This window comes from Mastomys coucha, unplaced genomic scaffold (assembly GCF_008632895.1).
Source record: "Mastomys coucha isolate ucsf_1 unplaced genomic scaffold, UCSF_Mcou_1 pScaffold22, whole genome shotgun sequence".
In the NCBI taxonomy this organism is placed as follows: Eukaryota; Metazoa; Chordata; class Mammalia; order Rodentia; family Muridae; genus Mastomys; species Mastomys coucha.
Genome location: NW_022196905.1, coordinates 147,779,256 through 147,796,674, shown reverse-complemented (window position 1 = coordinate 147,796,674; position 17,419 = coordinate 147,779,256). Strand labels below are relative to the sequence as shown.

The 17,419-nt window shown below is 41.9% G+C and overlaps 1 protein-coding gene, 1 long non-coding RNA gene and 1 other non-coding gene across 6 annotated transcripts in view; 2 read left to right on the top strand and 1 right to left on the bottom strand.

Annotated features, from left to right (window-relative positions):
- Positions 1-3,647, top strand: part of LOC116068861 — a 37,664-nt gene extending 34,017 nt beyond the window's left edge. The window contains exon 4 of the long non-coding RNA XR_004109707.1: positions 3,262-3,647. This is a non-coding gene — a long non-coding RNA (uncharacterized LOC116068861). The remainder of the gene's footprint in view (positions 1-3,261) is intronic.
- LOC116068856 (zinc finger protein 431-like) overlaps positions 1-17,419 on the bottom strand; it is a 193,800-nt gene that overhangs the window by 22,644 nt on the left and 153,737 nt on the right. For 2 of the 4 annotated variants that reach the window (XM_031338949.1, XM_031338951.1), the window contains exon 2: positions 16,093-16,202. The exons of the other annotated variants lie outside the window; for them this stretch is intronic. The gene's annotated coding sequence lies outside the window, so the exon portion shown is untranslated. The remainder of the gene's footprint in view (positions 1-16,092; positions 16,203-17,419) is intronic. 4 annotated transcript variants of the gene reach the window in all.
- LOC116071579 lies at positions 11,019-11,125 on the top strand. Its single transcript, XR_004110991.1, has one exon. It is a non-coding gene; the product is annotated as a U6 spliceosomal RNA (small nuclear RNA).

Here is a 17,419-nt window from a genome sequence, read left to right as displayed (position 1 = left end):
TGCTCTTCTGAAGGTCCTGAGTTCAAATCCAAGCAACAACATGGTGGCTCACAACCATCCATAATGAGATCTGACACCTTCTTCTGGTGTGTCTGAAGACAGCTACTGTTGTCTCTCCCCCAAAGTTGCCCTAATGTTGCTGCAGAATTCTAAGCAAAAGTGGACTGACAGCCCTGGGCTGAAGCCTGCCACCTGTGGTGCAAGACAATAGCTCACAAACACTGCAGCTCCTCCTGAAACCTGAAGAACTAACTTCTCCTAAGACTTTTGTTTGAAGTCCTTGCTCACTGTAAACAGACTGCCTGGGATGTGATGCCACTGAGAACCATGTCTCTGTGTCTCTGTGTCTGCTGTCGTATTTATGTTATGCATGTGTTGTGCTTGGACATTGTGGTTTCACTTTGCTGCCTGGATATATAAACCCATTTCACCCCAAGTAATGGACGCTTTGATACATTTACTTAGAGTCTCTCTGTCCTTTGTTTTCGACTCGTTTATTCCCACAGGTCTGGTCCAACCTCCAGTTCGAAGGTGCCCATGACCTGAGTAGATCTGCTGGTTGGTCACTACAAGCTACAGTGTACTTACATATAATAATAAATAAATCTTTTTAAAAAGTAATAGAAGGGACACTAAAAGCAAATCTTTCACAATCTTGAGGGTGCAAAGGAATAGTAAAGAAACAATCTTTCAAATCTACTACTATTTTATAATATCCTTTAGGGATGGCCACTGGAGATGGAGCCCAGGTTGTAAAGCTCCCATAGGTACCATGATTTCATTAACCTTTCTTAGATCTTAGAACAATCTCCATTCACCAGAAGTTTCCTTGATAACAAGTATTGGAGTTTCCAAGATGACTGATACTATTTGACAACCTCTTCTTCTAAATCAACTTCCTCTTCTGGATCTAATTCATCATTAGTGCCTCCAAGTTCTGTCTCCTAGGACTATAGGGCATGCTAGGTCTGTATTTCTGTGACTTAGAGTTGAGAGTGCCTCTTTCTTCAGAAGCCTTCTCTGAAAGGCAATCTTCCTGGAGTTGCTCAAGCTGTTCCTGGGTAGTAGCTAACACCTTCGAAGTCTCTTTATCTTTATAATTATCAATAATAGCATCTTTTATAATCAACCAAAGGCAGAAGGTGATCTGTCTGAGTGGCTTCTAAAACTTCTCCAACTCTATTCCAGGTTTAGGTATTTATTTATTTAGTTAGTTAGTTAATTAGTTAGTTAGTTAGTTTTTTCAAGACAGGTTTTCTCTGTGTAGCCCTGGCTGTCCTGGAACTCACTCTGTAGACCAGGCTGGCCTCGAACTCAGAAATCCGCATGCCTCTGCCTCCCAAGTGCTGGGATTAAAGGTGTGCACCCCCAATGCCCTATGGTTTTCTTATTTAAAGTTCTTTCTTCTGAAAACCATGGACAACATGAATCTTTTTGAGACAGAAATTTTTCTAATGTCTGTTTTGAAAATCCTACTCCTCTGGGCTGGAGTAGTTCTTTTTGGCTGTGGAAGAAGGCATGTTTAGAACCCCCCTGCCCCATTGCACTGCCCCACTTAGGTGACATCAGCTTTGGCCAACATCCCTTCAACCTAGCTAGTAACCTTTTGAATGCACCTTCTGCAACAACAGTCTCCAAAAGGTAAAATTTTTGGCTAGCCCTAGCGTTAACGATGAATGTTGCTTACCATGCATTGTGGACACTTTCCCTTTTCTCCTGTTTTCTGTGGAACTCCACCCAAGACAGCGTTACTCAGTGGGTCACCCCGTTTTCACGCCCCTCATTAAGGTGCCACCTTTAGCAGTCCAGCAGCTACACCCACATTTTACTCTTTCTCCTTACCTCTGTTCCTTATTCTCCTATCCCAAAATGATTTCTCTGACCTCCTTGGGACTACTGAACTCTCTGGTTCCTTGGGTCAGTGAATCCACTAGAGAGCTGCCCCTGATAATCACGCAAATACTCTAATTTCACTTGGGTTGAGTCCTTCATCCTGGGCTTAGGTAAACTACAACTAGTTTTCAGCTGGTATGAGAACCCTGGGAGACAAACGGGAACCAGATGACAAACCATGTGGAGCAGTGGTGTTAGCCAGCACATCTTCCTCAGTGGGAAGGTAAACACATATTCATACACAAGTTGTATTAATAAAGGTTCTCTAGATGAACAGATCTGATAGGATGAATGTATATAGGTAGAAAGTGGATTTATTAGAATATTTCACAGGCTATGGTCCAACTAGTCCAACAATGGCTAACCTAGTTTGTGTAGGAGTAGGAAAACCTAGATGAGAATGTATGCAGACTCCCTCAGTAGAATACCAATGCTTCCTTTCCTGAAGGAAATCATTGCTTTGGAAATGACTCCCATTCTCTTCTTAGCAGCCACAGTGGATAAAATCTTTCTCAATTCTTCCGTCTTGTTATATGTGATGGCTATTCCTAGTAGACAATCCATGTGGATGGAATTAACTAAAGCTGAAAGAGTTTAGGTAATGTGGGGGGTGGGGTCCTTAAATATAGCTTTTGAAATGTGAAAACCCTTCTTTAATCTGGATTTTTTGATGTGTTAAGATCCACCTTTACTCTAGGCCACAGCCGACATATATAAAGGATATTGAAGATGGTAGCTCCTTCTCTTTGCCTCCTTACCTTACCTCTGGCTAGCCAGTCCATTGTTCCTTCCTTACTTTCTTTCTTTCTTTCTTTCTTTCTTTCTTTCTTTCTTTCTTTCTTTCTTTCTTTCTTCATTCTTTACTGCCATTAAAAAGCCTACTTGTTTGAAACTCTGGTATATACTGAAGACTGATTGAGACTTGCAGCCACACATGGATTCTTCAACTTTGCATTTGTAGACAGCCATTGTTAGACTGTGAGACATTCGAAATAAATTCACTTTTAACATGCATATAGAGCTCATTCTATCAGTTCTGTACATCAAGAGAATCTTAATAATATAGCTGTGTGTGTGCATGCATTTTTGTTTTTCCACCGTTCCACTGGGGAAGATGTGCCAGATAACAATAGTGCTCCACAGTGTTATGTCTTTTCTGCTTTTCTCCTATGCTTGTCTCATACTTACCTGCTGAAAACTAGCGGCAGTTTACCTGAACCCAGCATGAAGGCACAAAACAAAACTCTTGTTTCCTAAAATCCCTCTTTAATTGTTAATATTCTGGGCACCCTTTTTCTTGTGGGACAGATTAATAACGCCACTGTATGTTGAGTAATGGGCTATGAAAGCTGTCTACCTCGATTCCAGGAGGAAGAAGAAGTGCATGTTGAGTGCTGAGAGGGGAGCTCGGGCAGTCTCTGGAAGTCTCCAGGCCACTGCCCACAAAGAGGAGGAGCAGGCGACTGACCAGTGGAAGCGGGCTGGGAAGACGAATGGGTAAACTATTGGAGGACAGTCACGAGTGCTACTGAGATACAAATCTCTGTAGATAAAGAATGAGTCTGTCTCTGGACTGGAAGTATGGACCAGGAAACACTATGCTGTGTCCCTTCAGCACATTCTAACCCTAAGGGAAGTGTGCCATGCACACTTGGCGTGATGGCGGTATTTGAGGCGTAAACTTCAAGGAAAGGCAGTCTCCTGCCTCCACATTGTCGCCTGGCACCCCAAATTCAGAGGTAGCCCAGATATGTTCTCGTACTTGTGTGCTAGGGGATCACCAAGATATCATTTCTTCACAGCTAGTAAGAGAAAATTCGGAGGTTACTCTCTGACCTTCACCAATGTTCCAACGTCCTAGTCAAACCCTGGCTTGGAGTGTTAAGCCATTCAAACTAATTGCCTCCAGCATTGTGGGTATGGCATTAAAGTTTACAGAATGAGAGACTTATCCCAGGACCAGGTCAAGTAAAATCCTCATTCTCACTCATGTACACTCACTACAGCTGAACCACTTCTAGGAATTAGCAAGGGACTGTCTCTACTTCCCCAAAAGATTAGCATAGTGGGCATTTTACCTAAAATGGGCGGGACCTTAATCTGAGAGTATGTGTGAGAGAGACAGTCTGCAACATTGAGCATTCAGCAGCAGGCAGTCTGCATTCAGCATTTGAGAGTCAGCATTTCAGCATTTGGACTTGATCGCATTCAGACTAAAACTAGAACTTAGGTAGACTAGCAGCCCCCCCCCCCCCCCGGCCCAGAGCGCATGGGCCCGGGGGAGGGGGGTGCAGCACCAGTTGAGATTCAAGATTTGTGCATTCAAAATTGAAGATTCAAGCATTCAACATTGAAGATTCAGCATTGAGGACTCAAGATTCAAGCCTGCTTTTCACTTTGTATACTAGGAGAAGGAATGGGAGAAGAAGAAGGACTTGGACTCGCATGCAGGACTAGCACTAGAACTTAGATGGGCTAGAACTCAGATGCATGCAATCCTCAGTCCCCAGGCCCAGAGCGCTTGGGCCCAGGGGATGCACCACCAGTTCAGAGGAGATAGCTGCTGCTTTAGACCCAGCATGTTTCAGATAGCCTAAGATGTACCTCAACTATTGACGTGCCAGATTTTTCATTTCTCTCCTTTGCAACGATTGTAAAAGCCTCATGTCGTTTTTTAAGAAATACACTCAGACCTTACAATACTCGTGTTGAGTTTGTTTGTCAAAGCCGAATTCCGTGCACACCTGGCCAGAACCCATCATGCAGCAGAACAAGGGACCCCGTAAGAAAGCACAGTCCGTGGCAGAGGTGATGGAGTCACTCTAGACTCACTGGACAATCTCCAGGAGTCTCCAGGCTGACCTGCCAGTTAGAGGAGGAGGCGGGATCTTCCAGGTGCAAGGCTGCAGGTTCAGCTCAGTAAATGAGCAGGCTTGAAGGGTTCCATGTTGTGTGCTCTAAGTGCTGCTGCTGGGTGTTGTGAGGGGAGCTCAGGCAGTCTTTGAGACATGGTGAGCCTAGGGTCCCTACATACACATGGGAGGCGTAGGCAGCTGAGCAGAGGAAGCTTGAATAGAGGGTTCTCCCAGGACTGGGTGAGAAGACAGGCAGGCAGGCTATTTGGAGGATAGGCATAAGTAGTACTGAAGTGCAAATCTCTGCAGATTGGGAAAAGGGCTGGACCTGGACTGCAAGCCTCCAGATGGACCTGCCAGTCAGAATGGGTGGGGTGTTCTGGGTGCCATGTTGCAGTTTCAGTCCTGTGGCTGAATAGGATTGAAAGGTAAGGGTGAGAGGTGCCCTGAAGGATGATGGTAAGTGATGAGAGGGGATTTCAGGCAAGCTCAAAAATCAGGAAGTCCTTAGTATACACTCACTGTCCACATTCGCAGAAGAGTAGCCTGCTGAGCATGGGGAGCTGTTGTGTTAGGTTCTCCCTGGGGCTGGGTGGGAAACTGGTGAGTTGTGGCCACCTGTGTGGTCCCTTATGCTTCTAACCCCTAAACCCAAAAACCTATCCACTAACCCCTAAACCCAAAGCCCTAACCCCTACCATTAACTCCTAACCCTAACCTGAACCCTAACCCTTCTGACATTTTAACCCTAACCCTAAACGCTAAAGCTAACCCGTAACCCTGTAACTTTAACCCTAACCATAAATCTTAACCCTTACCCCTAACCCTCTAACCCTCTAACCTTTAACCCCTATTCCCAGCCCCTAACCTTTAACCCTAACCCTTAATCCCTAAGCCCTAACTTAACCCTGACAGCCACAAAACCTGTACTTCAGATTTTGGATGAAGATGTTTTCTGGGATTATTGCTACACATGAGGAACTTCTCTCTTAAATTTGGGCAAGAACATCCAGCCACAGAGCTCAGCTAACCCAGCCTCTAAAGAGGACACCTCTAGCTCTGTGTACTAACCTAGGATGTCAGCAAGCTTGGGTAGATTCTGTATATTCTCATGTAGAAAGTTTAGGAAACAGCTATACCTACACATGAAAAGCTGTTCTTCATTCACTCACATCAGTTTAACAGTGTGATGCTTGCTTCCGACAGTTGAGTAAACTGGGGTATGGTTTCTCACTGTATGTAACAAGAGATGCCAGACAAAAATAAAATAAATATTAAGGAAATAGGTACAAGAATTGGGAAGCTCAGGAGTATGTCCTCCATTGGATCTTATTTTTTTTTAGAAGATGTCTGCCAATGAGACCACAGATCCTGAGAAGCACATGCCAGAGTGAACATTGGCAGCTGAAAAGAATGCATAGCTCCACAAAGTCCAGGGGACTGGAAGGAAATAACATAAGCTATTTCCTTTCATCAAAAAATCTAGAAAATAGTCATGTTTCCAGTTCAGACCTCAGAAAGACTGCAACTTAGCAGTGCCAGAAATGGGAAGACCCCCCCAAGCAAGCTATAATCACCTCAGGCTCTCACCATACTAAGTAATCCACTGTCCGTAGAAGCAAATGAGATGGGGTTTTTTGGTCTGGAGATAGATACCCTCAAATAGACTCTCAAACTATGATTACAGAGTAGGTGTAATTTATATAGAAAGTTGATAAACATTATACAAAGACGTAGTGAGTGAATATGAAAACAAATAGACACAGGGGAGCTTCTCAAGAGAGCCAGAGAAGAGACATCCAGTCACTGAGAATTACAACAAACCGGAACATAGACTTCTCATCAGGAGTACAAAAACCAGAAGACAGGAAAATAAGTCCAGCCCACTGTTACAGCTTAGATATGAAATGTCACCAAATTTCCTTTCTGAAATCTTGGGTGCCAGGTTAGGGATTTTATGATTGATTCATGAAACTCCTGACTTTGTCAATGAGTAATTGATGACCGCAGAGCCCACAGGGCATATTAGGAAGTGAGGAGGGTTGGAGAAAGCAGTTCACTGGGGACAGGCTTTGGTGAGTATATTCTGTCTCTGGTGTTTGCTTCTCCTTCCTGACCGTCAGGAAATGAGCAACTTTGTTCTGCCTCAGCCTTCAGTCATGATGCTATACCTCACCCCGGACAGAACCTCTAAAACTGTCAGCCAGAATAAAACTTACTTCCTTTTAAATAGTTTCTCTAAGTTATTTTGTCCCAGTGACAAAAACAAGCCTAATATGGTGATATGTATAAGTCTTAGAAAAACACAATTTGACAAAGCAGATGCAGGAAGAAATGTGTAGTATGAGTAACTGTTGATGAAAAGGAAATCCACTCAAGTGGAGGTGAGGCCCCCCCACACCTGGCCACACCAGTCTGCAAACTTCTCTCTTCCTCAAGATCAATCAAAAGCAAAAGAAGGGAAAATAAAATTCCACAAACTAGTAGTTTTCACAGAGCTACTAAACACAGTCATTCTCAGATGCTGAAATATTTCAAAGTGATATCAAACACAGATTCCACATTAAAGAATCATAAGGAAGTTGTGAAGAATCCAAGAGGACATACCAGGCAAGGAAAGCATTAAAATTCAACATCAAAGTGTATTTCCCCTGAATCTGTACTGTGCTTATACCATCATAAATCCAAAACATCCTTAGACAGTCTTGGGATAAAATTTTAAAAAATATTGATTGATTGATTTTTCAAGACAGGATTTCTCTGTATAGCCCTGATGCCCTGGAACTCACTCTGTAGACCAGGCTGGCCACCAGCTCAGAAGTCTGCCTGCCTCTGCCTCCCAAGTGCTGGGACTAAAGGCATGTCCCACCACTGCCTGGCATTAAAAATAATTTTAAGCTTATGTAAATACAAATCTACTTGTGAGTTCCTTCCGATATTTTTAAAATGATTAATACCCTCCTCCCCTGTACATACACACACATACAACATGGAAGAAGGAACATACCTAACTGCTGTTTCTGGAAGCCAGAAGAAATGCTTCCATGAAAGGCAGAACCTCGAATTCCTAGACCCCTCCAGAGCATACGACTTGACTGTTCTACCAACTCATCTTGCAGGGAACACCACAGATGGTAAAAAAGGAAGCTGACCCCTTGGTTTCATTCATCCAAGAGTGAGTCTGATTGGTTTGTCTCAAAACCTTTTAGTGGATCTCTTGAACAAAGGCCATTCTGTCTACTCTATTTATGAAACAGCACAGCAAATATGGTGTGAGAAAGGAATGAGGAAGTTTTAAGATTTTACAGAGGTCTCATGAAGGGAAAATTGTTTCTCTGACACTATTGACTCAGAATATCACCCAAGGACACAACTTCCAGCAAATAGTCATAGTTCTAGGCCCTATATCTTTTGCACAAATATATTGCTCTGAGCTAGGAATGAATCATTAAGGAAATATAGAGCAAATCTTATGTTAGGGAGACCAAAGCACAGTAAGGCTGAATACATTGTTTTTTTTAAAGGTCAATTAGTTCTCAACATGTTGAATACATTGTAAATAAGCAGAATAATTACAAAGATCTCAAAGCACATTACTAACTTGGTTGTAGGTTGCGTGAAAATTTGATATGTAATGGCAGGCTGCAGACAACATTTTTTAGAAAAATCATTCACAGTTTCTCCTCTTGAATCCACTAACCTGGATTTCCAGAGCTCTTGCTTCACACTGAGGAGGTGCATCAACATGACCAAGTTTCAAACTGGAAAAACATTCATGTCTTTCAAGATAATCTGAACTGCCATATTAAAAAGGGGTGGGGGGCATTCGGCCAGTGTTCCTGAATGTAGAAAAAATGGCAGGCCTCACTGACAAGGCTGTGACCACTTCCTCATAAACAGTGAGGGGGGCCTTGCAGCTGCAGAGGTAGCTTCCATCCACAAGAGGGCCACACTGCTTGCGTGCCTAGAGATTGGTGAAGCAGACAATGACAGACAATAGGGAACTGCCACTTGGAAGATATACTTGCTTGGAGCCAACTAAACACAGGTGGCTTGCAGAATGGGTGCTCCCCAAGAATAAATGAGTTTGCTGGCCCATTCTCTCCTGCTTTAGGAGTCTGAAGTCCATGCCTTCTCACCCACTGCACCCAAGGGAGACTCAGAAGGACAGAGGACTCAGGCAACACCTGAACAGGTTTCTCTGTCTCACATACTTTGCTAAGACTCAGGACAGAGACAAGGAGCTAAGTCCTTAATTAGCAATCTAAAAGTATAAGAAAATACATAGTTTCCACGATGCTCCTGCTTTTCTCACCTGTGAAATCCCCTGCTGAACAGTATTTTGTGTTTGCTACTGTACTGAAACTGCGGCCAGAGAAGATCAAGCTCACTCCCAAAGAACTATCACTGAGCAGGGCCTCTTCCCCATATCCTAGTACTTTTCTCTCCACCACCTCTGCTGGTGGTGGGCTAGAGGAGAGGTTGAGTGCTTAAAAAGTGGGTTGCAAAAAAGTTGCCTACACCCTGCTGCAGTGGGAATAAGGAAAAAGCAAGCAGGCTCTTTTGTACCAAATACTTTATCAGAGGTCTTGGACTCCTCAGGCTTCCTGGAAGAAGCAATTTTCAGGAGGATCTAGTAATCATATGTGATAAAAGAAGAGCGGCACTTGGCTCAACTAAAAGCCATTTTATGTGTCTTGAAATATGTTTCTTCAACACACAGAAACTTCCCCTCTGAACTCTGAAGCATCCTGAAGTGAAAATAACAAATGAAGCTTAAAAGTGATATGCTTTCGCATTTTCTGAGGCTTTTGTCTCTATTATTTTTACATTTTATTTTTTGTTTTTCTGCTTGTTTCAGGGTAGACTGACCAGTTTTATGAGGGAGTTTGCTTCTTTGAGAAAAATCACTAAAACTCACAAACTCTCTTTGTTTCCTTGATTATTTGTATTGTATTATTTGTTTGTTTTGTGTTTGTTTTTTTGTTTTTGTTTTTTCGAGACAGGGTGTCTCTGTGTCTCCTTGGCTGTCCTGGAACTCACTCTGTAGACCAGGCTGGCCTCGAACTCAGAAATCTGCCTGCTTCTGCCTCCCAAGTGCTGGGATTAAAGGCGTGTGCCACATGCCCGGCTATTTGTATTGTATTGTATTGTATTCTTTGTTTGTATTATTATTTCAACCCTCAATTTGAATATTTCTTGTTATCTATTCTGCCTGTGTGTGATTTCTTCTTTTGGTTTAAGCTTTCAGGTGTGCTATTAAGCTGTTAGTATAAAACCTTTCATAAAATTTTTATGTAGGCTTTTACTGCTATAAACTTGACTCTTGGAACTGCTTTCAGTGTATCCCATAAGCTTGGACATGTGTATTCATTTTCATTGGATCCTAAAAAGTCAATGATTTCTTTCTAAACTTCTGGATATGTTGTACATTCATTTTCAGTGGATCCTAGAAAGTCATTGACTTCTTTCTAAATTTCTGTCTTGACCGACCGAATTTTTCATTCAGTAGAAAGTTGTTCAATTTCTGTGAGTTTTTGTTGGTATCCTGCTTTAATCTATAGTGGAATTCAGGGAATTGTTTCAACTTTCTTGTATCTGCTAAGACTTGCCTTGATTCTGAGTATGTGATCAATTTTAGACAAAGTTTCTTGAGCTGCAGAGAAGGAGGTGTATTCTTTTGTGATTGGATGAAATATTCTGTAAATATTTGTTCGGTACATTTAGTTTATAACCCCAGTTAACTACAGCATTTCTTTGTAGTGAGAACTCTGGAATTTTGATTTTTTTTTGTTGTTGTTGTTTTGTTTTTTTGTTTTTTTCAAGACAGGGTTTCTCTGTGTAGCCCTGGCTGTCCTGGAACTCACTCTGTAGACCAGGCTGGCCTCCAACTCAGAAATCCACCTGCCTCTGCCTCCCAAGTGCTGGGATTAAAGGCATGTGCCACCACTGCCCAATTGGATTTCTTTTAAAAACACAGAAATATTATAAGAATGTGTTGTCATTTTAATCTCAAGTATCCAAGGATATGGAGCTGCTTTAGATTGTCCATAGCAGCTGACTGTGATTTGCCTCTTACTATAGCAGGGTGCATAATTTTGTCAATGACAGGTACCTTTTTCAGTTGTGCAATATTTGGAAAACTGGAAAATTTCAGAGGGTATATAAATACCAGGACCCTGGGAGGCAAGGGCAGGGTTGGTTTGTTGTTGGGATTTGTTTTTTCACATGAGTTGGTTATTGTTTCTTCTTGTTTCTTCAAGAAATTAGGTGCTCACTTCGGAAGCACATATACTAAAATTGGAACGATACAGAGAAGTTTAGCATGGCCCCTGTGCAAGGATGACACGAAAATTCGTGAAGCGTTCCATATTTAAAAAAAAAGAAGAAAAAGAAGAAAAAGAAGAAGAAGAAATTAGATTCCGGGTCTCTTTCTTTCCTTTCTCCCCTCTATCCTAGTGTTAGAAGCTTCAAAGAGTGGGGAAAAGGGTGGAGAAAGGTGGAGAAAAGAAGAACCCAGAAAGTAGCAAAGACCAGCATCATTTCTCTTACCCTCCACCGCTGAACTCTCCCCCTCCACTGCCTCAAGAAGAACTGACAAGAAAGAAGAACCCCATGCCAGACTGACACCCCTCCAGGGTGGAAGATTGTAATTCTAGGTGCTGATATCTGGTTTTGTGTGTTAGAAAATATTTGATTTCAACCTAGGGTTTCTACCCATCCTCTGACCATTTCGTTCCTGGATAAAAGATGCATACAACCTTTATATTTATGATGAGCCTTATTTAGCACAAGAGCTAGGCAGAAAGCTATCCTCTACACTATTATACATATTTCTTAGCCAATAATTCCATTATATAATTGCCCACAGTTTTGTCTGGGCTGCTCTTAACTCTAATTACCCAACTCACATGGCCATTACTTTAAGATACCTCTGTCATGGCCTCCTCCCATCCCCAGGCCAGGAATACCAGGAAATGCCTATCTCAATTCTGCTCAGCTTTTGACTATATGCACTTTTATTTAAAATTTAGAAATAACTTGGAGGCAAGGTCACATAAATATCACTTGGATCTACATTCAGGTTCTCTCATCTCTGGGACAACCAGGTCTTGGGGGCCTGCCTGCATTTAGCATTACAACAGGAGCAAGCAAAAGAAGATCATTGTCCCATACCCTTAGGTTGGAGTGGATGGCTCTGGTCATTTTATGAATTACAGATATGTTTAACTTTAAGGGATAGTTTGCAAGTGTAGCTTTGGATGGGGAGGAAACTAGAGAGCTCAGACTCAGGGATTTCTACCTTTCCTTTCTTCTTCTCTATCCTTCTTTCTTAAGTAAAGAAAAAGGGAGTGGAAGACAAAAGGAGGAATATAGTAATATCTTAGAAATTAGTAGAATAGACAAATAGGGATAGGTTATCAAATTTACTCTTAAATAAAACACTGTATAGCCATAATCATACATTGATAGAAATCTTTATAAATGATGCAAAATTAAAGTTATCATTTCTTACGTAGATACAGAACTTGCATGTTGATATAGAATTAAGGTTTTCATTGGTATAAATCTGTATATTGATACAAAATTTGTAATAATATCAATTTGTGCCTATGCAACTCATTTAAGAATACAAGGCTTTGACCCAGTCCTTCTAACAGCTGTTATTACAAACTGTTTAGGATGACTAGTAACACAAGTTAAGGGCCAGATAGCAAAGTCATGGTTTTGTTAGATTCTGATTCAGTTATAATAAAGTGTTTTCAATTTATTCAAATAGAATGGCTAAGAGTGGTTAAGGTTTAACAGTTCAGATATAAATTTCATAGACAGGTAGTATTCAAAAACATTAGAAATCCACTGAATGTGACTTTGAATAGTATTTCATTATTAAGGATCATTTGACCATGAGACACGTCAGCTCCTGACAGCTCCCCTTCATGTTTCAAAGAAGATATTGAGCATCTTTACCTACCAGAGAGGTTGATTAGCTTGGCAAGGTAGCCAATGGGAAGAAATTGCCTTTATCATCTGCAGAATAAATACTGTCCAAAAACAGACAAACAGATGTAGGATAGTCAACTGGTAAGCTCTGCCAAGACAAGGTATGCTAGTCCTGGTTCCTGCTTCATTTCCAGGTCTGACAGATGCTTCTGGGCCAGAAGGCTGAAGACAGATGCTATAGCGTTATAAGAAATTAGGGGCTGTCCAAGTAGTCAGCTGTCTCTACAAACTGTTTAAGTTTTAGAAGCTATGTTTTGTGCTTCTTATATACTCATGTATGTAGTATTTAATTCATTCTTGTATTTCTAACAGGATTGTAGACTAGTTATAGTCTCATATGCAAACTTAAGTTGTTTAGTATTGAGAGATATGATATCGACTTGAAAGGGTAGTTTTCAGATGGTAATGCACACTAAAATCAGAACATAAATCAGGTGTAGAATTGTAAACTAAGTTAGGATAGATGGTAGAGTGCTTTATTGAGTGTTTGACTGTGTGTGTGTGTGTGTGTGTGTGTGTGTGTGTGTGTGTGTGTGTGTGTGTGTGTATGTGTATGTGTATGTTTGACTGGACAAGCAAAGACTAGAGCCAATGATGACTGGACAGGGGAAAGAAAAGTTAGGAGGAGAGGTCTCAGAGGAGAGAGGAAGAGGAGATAGAAGGAAGAGAAGCAGAACCATATGGCCCAGAGAATCCACAAGTAGTAAAGGATCTCATAGCTGGGGAATAAATTAGTATAGTGATAGATCTGCCTAATCTAGGCATATAGCTTATAAGATTAATAACTGGTTATGTGTTTTTTATGTGGGCTTATTGGGGTATGAAATTACCACAACATCCCAGGGAATGCCAGCTTGTGTTGGGTGTGGAACAAAGCAACAAGTTAGAGAAGGGAGATTAGTATATGGTCCATTGGAGTTGGGGATCAGGGGAGAAGGAGAGGCTGCAGCAGGTGTTCTGTAGCAACACTGGATATGAGACCTAGGGATTTGATTTGCAGGAGCAGGTGAAGTGAACATCTGCAGTTAGCTTCCCTGCTTTCCTGCCTGGAGGATGTATTAGTGTTTTCTTTCTTTTGTTTTTGTTTTTGTTTTTCTGTTCTTTGTTTGTTTTTCTTTGTTTCATTGGTTGGTTTTTGAGACAGGTTTTCTCTAGTGTTTTAGTGTTTTCAAAAGCAAGTTGCTTGACTAAAATATCTGGGGTATGAGAAAGGACCACCCATTTTCTTAATTCTTTTGTATGGAAATCAAGAAATTCAACTAAAACTTCTGAAGGGCTCTGTTACTGTCCACACCCAGGGTTTCTATGGGTACCTATGGATAGTCTCGAACTCGCTTTATCGATCAGAATGGGCTTCAACTCAGAGATCTGCCTGCCTCTGTCTCCCAAATGCTGGGATTAGAGGTATGTGCCAGCATCCCAGGGTAGTACCCTGAATAATTTTAAGAAGGAATGGGTAGTCTCTCCAGGCTAAGGCAGATTTTGATATGCATGCTGTGCAGACAGTTGCAGGGAGTCATGAAATCCGTCTGGTCTAGCTGCCTTATGAGGCATGTGTCATATTATTTTCAAGTTAGAGTCCTTGCCTCATCTGAAGTGCAAACTTAAGGGTTCCTTGGAAAGTCAGTTGTATTGGATGGTGTTTTGCTGGGGGAAACACATGAAGGAGTGTTTTCCTGGACACAGGTGAAAGACTAAGGCACACTCATGAAGAGACATTTAGCTGAAGCAGATACAGGTCAAAGGATGTCCCACAAAAGCAAGCACATGAAAAGACAAGCATGTGTTAGTCTGGTTTACATTGTGTAATTGAGCTGTACTTGTTGGGATTCCAGAGAGAGAAATGCACCAAAAAACTTCTGGTGGTGTGCCGCAGTTTCTTGCTGCTTCTAGAGACTTGGGCTAAGTGGCAGAGGGATGTCCGCTGAGTCAGACACACATACTAAGGCAAGACACATGGAGGACATGTGATGTTTGGAGGCTATAAACAGGACTCGACAGACAGTGATGGAGGCTGAGCTTGGTTTGCTTATAGAGCTAGCTGTGCAATGCTTGTAGGTCTTGGCATCTTCACTGATCTTTGCTTCCCTGAGCACAGCAGAGAACTTCTCCTGACATACCTCAGGGTCCCTCCTGCTGACTCAGGGAGGCTGACAGCATGCCTCTGCTGACCTATGAACTGAACTGCCAATTTCCAAACAATGCAGATGGGAGTTGCTCCAAAGAACCATTTCTAAACAGGTCCACTTCCCCTGTGTCCTTTCTTTCCCACTACCTCTGGTAGGTGATGGGCTAAAAGGAAGGGTAAAGCATTTAAAAAACCATCAAGAATAGGTTTTTTAAAAAATTAAAGTTATACTCCTGCTTTTTAGTTCCTGAGAAACATCCCTAGCTGTTCTGGAACTTGGCATGTAGACCCAGGGTGGCTTAGAACTTACAGAGATATGCCTGTCTTTGCCTCCTGACTGCTGAGATTAAAGGCATGTACTACGACCCTACCCAGTCAACAGCTCTTGAGAATCTTCACTCATACATGTCATGGTGCTGAATCTGCTTCTCCCATGTGGGTCACTAAGAAATAATGCCACTCTTGTCTTCCCACTCCAGGGGTTCTGTTCGGTACTTCCATTCCAACATCTAGGACCCTAATGTATACATACATTACATATATGCATACAGACCTATAGACAGATGTATACACATTCACACATAGATTGGTTAGAGCAAAGCTCCAGCAAGCAGGCTTCAAACATTTCACACATACATACATAAATACACATAATAGGTGGATGAGCAAGTTCCAACACACCCAGACAAGCTTTACACATGCACATATATACACATAGGTGATGGGTAAAAGGAATAATGTTTCAGTCCCCATTCACACAAAACTTACACACACACACACACACACACACACACACACACAGAGTTGCTGGATGGAAGGAACACGGTTCCAACACACCACAGACACAAACCTTATACATACACATATGAAGCTCCAACCCTCATTCACATAAACTCTGTCTGTCTGTCTGTCTGTCTGTCTGTCTCTCTCTCTCTCTCTCTCTCTGTTGGTCCATCCATCCATCCATCCATCTATCTATCCTCTATCTATCTATCTATCTATCTATCTATCTATCTATCTATCTATCTATCTGCATATGTATGTATGTCACTGGCACTCACAATACTAATACTTTATCTCTTTCAGGCATTGCTGCTGTGTGTGTGTGTGTGTGTGTGTGTGTGTGTGTATCTACTATATATTATATATATATCAGGATAGCAAACACCTCAGTGCCAATAGTAAACAATATCTCAACCTAGCTTCACTAACTTTTTTATCCAAATGTTTTTTTATGGGTGGTGGTCATTGCTGACAATCTAAGTGACGGAATTCTTCTCTAGGATGGTGATTGAATCATTAATCTGCTCCAGCAGCAATGCCTGAAAGAGATCAAACATTAGTATTGTGAGTGCCAGTGATATTGCCCAGTGAAGGATTAAAAGCTCCCTTAGAGTTTCATATAATTTTTATATTAAGAGGGATGTGAGGGCAGAGCAGAACTCCATAATAGCATGAAGTCCTCAGGACACAGAGTCCACACCATGCCACACTGAGGCTCACTCACATGGATGTGGTAACCTGTGGGCCTCATTCCATGAATTCTAAAGCCATTTGTCATTCCTTCTACTTGGCCCTAAGCATTTACTCATTGTTTTCTAATCTCATTGCTTCTCTGCAACATACCAGGTCTAAGTAAATCATGGGTTAGAGAAGAGGAAATCTTTTCCAAATCATTTTATTCTTATGTACAGGTGCCTGGAGGGATTCTTCCCCCAAGTCTGAGATTCCAGCAGCATATTAAAGGTGAGAGGCTACATGAAATAGGTGTGTAAGTTCCAGAATGTTCAGGTTGAAGAACAGTTCCTCAAACACCCTGGAATCTGAGCTGAAGACTGTGTCTATTGTAAAATGGAGGCATCCCAGTGGGGGGGGCGGTAGGGGGGGCGCGGAGGGGAAACAAAACAGAACCTTTTGTTTTGTAGGAGTAGAGACAGCCTGCTGCTCCCCATCTCTCTAACCAAGGCAAAACAACACAGCCAGGTGGAGTGGCTAAGTCTCTGTTAAAACCTTGACTTAGGGTGAAGTCTTTCACTCTCAGGACCACAAGTGCTATAGCTGAGGATATAGCTGGTTAAAGGGATTGAGTCCAAAAAGAGAGAAGGTTGGAGACAAGGCTTAAATTCCTAGGGACCCAGCAGGTGTTGGGAGAAATGTGTCTTTAAAATTCTATAGCCCAAGCTCTTAAACTAACTTATTCCTCAATGCCTATGTAAGGGTTATGTAGGATAGATGCTCTTTTTTTTTTTTTTTTAACGATGTACATATTATTATTTGTAAGTACATTGTAGCTGTCTTCGGACACACCAGAAGAGGGCATCAGATCTCATTACGGATGGTTGTGAGCCACCATGTGATTGCTGGGATTTGAACTCAGGTCCTCTGGAAAAGCAGTCAGTGCTCTTAACCGCTCTCCAGCCAGATAGATGCTCTTTTAACCTTAGCTAGGATGGGAGGGACACACTCTCCAAATTGTTTAGTGAATTGTGAGCAGAAAAGAAGTGCTTTCCAATGATTCCCATATCCTCAGGCATTGACC